Raw genomic sequence first — 5,654 nt, 5'->3', positions numbered from 1 at the left:
TGTGTGTGTCTGTGTGTGTGTGTTCTCTCATATATGTATTGACAGATACACTGACACAAATGTAGGTAGTGTAGTAAACCCAGGGGACACACAACGGCAACAAGTAATTAAGCAGGAATCTGAAAGACACAATAATCCCTCCAGCTCCAGCCATTAACAGACAGAAAGAAGAGGAGGAGAAAAGGAGGAAAAGGAGACCCTTGCACTGAAGGAGGAGCCCTTTGAACTTCTGCAACAAGCCCTTTCCCCTAAACAAAAACAAAAAAAAATCTTCCCCTTATCTCCCCCCTCCTCCTCCCCCCTTGTTTCTGTCCTCTGTAAAGTCAGTGGTCCGACTCTCTCAAAGGCACCCAGAGCCCCCGGCCTGCTCCCATTGGTTCCTCCTTGCTCTCCCACACTGAGTGCTCACGGCACCTGAAGTGATGCTCTTTGTGAGGAGTTCAGGGGTCGTGCCTATTAGCGTGAAGAAAGCCCTGCTGGGTCTTATCCCGACCCGGAGGAGGACGCAGGGCTCTTCACCCCAGCCTCGGCCCGGCCAGCCCCCTTCCCCCGAACGGGACACTTTCATCCTTTGTCAGGAGGTCAATGAGCGGACCCCCAGAGGGGAAGGAGGGCCCCCGCCAATAATGATATGCATGACAGTCATTGTATGACCCCCATGGGGGGGGTCATGGTTGGTTGCGGTTGGTGGGACGAGGAGGGTGGGGGGGGGGCACACGGTGGTGTAAGTTAGGATGGTTATCTTTTCCAAAATGTATGTGAGTTACAGAATGACGATGAGGGCGAGAGGTCTCCGCTGAATCGTGACAGATCTGAGCCGTGATGCTGAGGGGAAAACCGTCAGTGTCGGGGAGGTGGACAGCACTACCACTGGTGGTCGCTCTGCCAATCAGTAAGATCAAATAATCAAACAAAGTATTGTTGCTGCGCCTGTTTATGTTTTCCTAGAAGTCGTTATTTACCCTTCACCTCCCCCGCTCACACTTATCTTAACCCTTAACCCCCAGCCTTTATGTAAAGCTGGATCTGGTTCAGCTTCTTTCACTCTGACAAAAACATTGTCAGCTACCGGCCTGATGTGCATATGTTACGTAACAGGAGAGACCAGGTAGCAGGGAATGAACGGGACTAAATAAAACTTTCAATTTTTCTTCAAACGCAAAACAGTCCTTGTTTTAGTACAGTTTTAGTACCTAATTGTAAAATTTGCATTTTCTTCAAACGCAAAACAGTCCTTGTAACATTTTTAGTACCTAATTTAAAATAAAGTGCACAAATAAAATGTTGCCTGTTGTAATTTGTTTAAACATTTCATTAATTTCTAAAAAATAATTAATTTGAATCATTTTCCTGCATTTTCTGCCTGATCCTCTCCCATTGGCTGAAATGGACTGGGGCCTGTTTGAAAAACTGTGATGTCACATGTCCACTCACCAATCAGAACGTAAGTGCAATTTACTAAAAGATTTTCTTCTACTCCACTTGTCAGTTTAATGTTACTTATTTAAATGTGAAACAAATATATTTTTAAATACTTTAACACAAAACGAAATGCATTAAATTAGTCAATGATTTTAACACAAAACGAAATGCATTAAATTCAATTCAAAGTTCAATAAAAGAAAATAACATTATCTCAAATAATTCAAACTTCTCATATAGAATTATTAAAATATACATAAATACAAAGATACATAAAATTATTGTTGGATAAATGTGGGTTTCTGCTGCAGCCTACTGTCACATAGATAACAATTTGACATCATGTCAATTTTGACTGTTGATAGCAATCCTATTTAGAGGAAAACAGACAATAACGCAGACTGACTGAACCATCCAATAAGAGCTTTTCTGCAGACAGAAAGCCATGAGAGAATCACATATAAATTACGGTACGCACCACCAACATTTGAAACTTGCAATTGGGACAATTTTAAATCCTTATCTGTTTATCTGTCCAGAGAAATATGTAGGTTTTCTCCAGCTTCCTCCAAAGGAAAAGCTGCAGAGATACAATGTGTGGATATACGTACGGAGAGTGAAGGGACCCCACACACACTGACTGTGTAGGAGGGGGATCATACTGAACAGTACATGCTGTACTTTGGGGAGTAAATATCCACTGAAGGTGGATGTTCCAGCTGTAAAGATAGGGATCAGCTGTCCACAAGATATATATATATGCATATATATATATATAATAAATGGGATAACATGCAATAAATCAGTTCTGTTAGCACTCAAGTACCTTAGAAATTCCTGAGGCTGCAGTGTGTGTGTGTGTGTGTGTGTGTGTGTGTGAAGTGCACAGGGTTCTTTATTGATTGAGAAGTATGTCATCACATCATGTTCAGGAGCTATTTAGCAGCGATCAAGAGCCAGACAGTGCTAATCTATTATTAATATCCTGAGGAGTCTGTTACGGTCGGCTCATTAAACATGAAAACTGCAGCAGAGAGAACCTGTGCACCTCAGGGCATTCCGCAGGGCACTTTATCTCTCTCCACTCTCTCTCAGTCAGACCACCTGGGTTAGGGTAGAGAGGAGTGCACTCCAGAGAAATCACTCAAGATTACACTGGAAGACTTCTCTTTTCAGGGGAATTATCCTTTAGTGACGAGACAGGATGGGATGGGGCGGCCGTAGGAAGCTGCAGTAGACATGATTTTGTTTTTATTTTTAGGATTCCGGTTCAAAGTAAAGAAAGAAAAACGACTATCGTTTGGCCTGACTTGTAGTATACTACTGTCACACAAACAGGGGAAATAAAAGAGGCTCTGGGCCAATCAGAGCGCAGTGTCAACGGAGATCATAGCATTCGGTGATAATCGATTTAACGTAAGACAGAATGAAGTCATAGTGAGAATCAAACCTGTCAAGTTGTAAGATTTAAACTGAGTTACAGTTTAATCAAAAGATTAAGACCAAGGCATCGACTGTTAAACCTGACCGACTTCAACAGCATCAGGATTAATATTAATCCAGATGATTCCATCCGAGTCGGCCAGTCCTGTTGCCTTCTCGTGAACTTCCTAGGGTTATATTACCTCAGATCTTTTCAGAGGAAAAATGTATCATACCAGAATAAAGACTACAAAGGAAAGTGAAACTTCAAGTCAACTGCTGTGACGACATTCAATCTCACAAAATGTCACAGCTTCGTCTCAGACTTGGCTTCTGCCGTCGTCAATGCAGCAGATGACACTCACGCCCAAACCAACCAGACTCACCAGCAGCTCGAGTTTCGCTGCCAGATAAGTGTCTGGAAAACGTTTTGTGACTGGTCGATTCTGAACTGCTGCAACGCATACCAGACTCATCAAAAACGGTCGACATTCTGACACGGTGACTCACTGCCCGTGGGAGTTTTCCTTGGCCAGGAAAACCTCCAACGTAAACGCTCCTACAGTATGGAGTAGTCTGATGTTTCCTCTACAACCTTGATATACCTGATTATGCCATGGAGCGCCAGCACACATCCTCTCCAAACACACTTCACTCCACGTGTTCAAGTTACAAACTCACAGAGGAGCCGTTATCGTCCTCCCGCCAAACCCTCTTGGCTGTGTGCGACTGCGTTAATTAGGTAAGTTGTGTTTAGAATCTGCGGGGTAGAGAGAGAGAGAGAGCGAGAGAGGCAGAGGGAGACAGCGGGAGAGAAAACTAAATACACTCGAGCCGACAGCCGCTCGGCAGCACAGTCCAGTCAGCCAACGGAGGGTTTTGTGTATTTGTAGATTTTTGGACACACCGGCCGCTCTGTCCCCGGCGTCCATCTCCTTGCTGCGTGTCACCATCTTGAAGGTGGATCCAATACAAGAGTCTGAGTGTGTGTGAGGGGGAGAGAGATGAGGATGAAGAGTATTAGCAAGTTCCCTGCTGCTAGAGCTGAGAGTGTGAGCTGCCAGCAGAGAGGGGGTAATTATGAGACCTGTTGTGTTGAAGGGAGGCCAGGCCACCAAGGAGGGATTAGGTCCATCTCCTCTCCTCCCCTTTATGTGCGGCTCAGTGACAGCCAGAAATTGGGCACAAGGTGCCAGCAGCGTGGATGTGGTGGGACCGATTATGGCCCATTTGGAGGCGGGGCACTCGTACTTGAGTATCAGAGACAATGATGTGGTTGGCAGCCGCGTGCCAGCCGTCAGGAGGTGAAAAGTACAATTAAAAATAGTTCTGTGTCGAGATAGACGGAAATATCTGACGCTTTGAACCAGAACAAAAATCACAACAAAAGTTCCTACAGAATGGATGGAGACGAGTGTCAGGAGTGAAATGTGACGAAGAATAGCCACAAACGTAAAAGGTCAGGTTCATAAGGCAGCGGTGAGAGCTGCTATGATGATGGTATAAAGACAGTGTCTCTGTCTAATAGATAAAAGGCTGAGCTGGAAGTGGAAGAAATGAAGATTTTTCTTTTGTAACCAGAATAGACAGGACTAGAAATGAGCAGATCAGAGGGGCTGTCAAGGTGGAGGAGTTTGGAGATGAAGGATGGATGTGCGTTAAGGAGCGTCGGATGAAGGATGTTAGAGACGGAGCTGCCAAGAAGACGGGGAAGACCTCACATTACAAGTGACCTAGTCACCTGGACATCTAGTCCAAAAACCCAAAATTTGGTTGGGTGGTGGAAGGACACCCACCCTTTCTCTGCAGCTTTTTATCGCTCAATCTAGTGTCTCTTTGAGCAGGTGAAAACAGACCAGAAAATGTCAATAACTTTTCCCAACTGCCAGTATGTGCTGAACTCTGAGATGCTGTTTTGTAAACACGCCTCGGCCGTCATCTGTTTTTTCAGTCCTTTATTCTGGGACAGTTAACAATGGTGACCTTCTAGCTGCCCAACGTCACTTGACTTCATGCGATGAAGCCTCCGTCCTCAGCAGTCAGAACCAGTGCGATGAAGCCTCCGTCCTCAGCAGTCCTCACCACAGTCAGAACCAGAAAGTCAAAAGTCTGTTTGTCTTTCACCTCCCGTCTGTTTATTCAGACATGGAAACAAACCACGTGACGAGCAGAGACCCTAACACTGACCTTTAGTCCCCACGTGAAAAACCTGTCTCTCCACATGCATGTAGCATGTACACACACACACACACACAGAGAGAGCCACCCACACACACACGCACACAGATACCATTGTGTTGTGGAAAGGGAGCTCTTTGACAGCTCCATTATAAACCCAGCACTGGCCAATTATCTGTTTTTAGGCCGATTGTCTGGTCGCCTCTGCCCCCGCACCGTCTTTGATCCACCTCATCCCTCCGTGTGTCACTCCTGATCTGCGCTGCTGGTTTAACGTTTCCACCTCGGAGCCTGGTCGCGTCCTTCAAAGTTCCACTTGAATCACGTTTGCTGCCTTTAAAGACGCTGGGCTTTAAAAGAAAAACTGCTTCCTTTTTCTCCTGGGGTCCTGATGAATCATGGCTCGTTTCTCGTCTCATCATCTCCTCTCCTCTTACTCTTTATCTTGCCGACGCCCGCTGCCGATGACGCTGGAAACTGCCGGTATCTGAATAACTCTGATTGCGAGTGGCAGATGGCGATTAAATGGGAACGAGGGAAGGGAATACTGTAAATGTAGAGGGCAGGAGGTGGAGGATGTGCGTCGGGGGGGGGAGAGGGGAGGGGAGTCCTGTAAAAGGGGGTGGTAATGG

This window comes from Cynoglossus semilaevis, chromosome 7 (genome assembly GCF_000523025.1).
Source record: "Cynoglossus semilaevis isolate Cse_v1.0 chromosome 7, Cse_v1.0, whole genome shotgun sequence".
Lineage (NCBI taxonomy): Eukaryota > Metazoa > Chordata > Actinopteri > Pleuronectiformes > Cynoglossidae > Cynoglossus > Cynoglossus semilaevis.
This window is presented reverse-complemented; position numbering follows the sequence as displayed.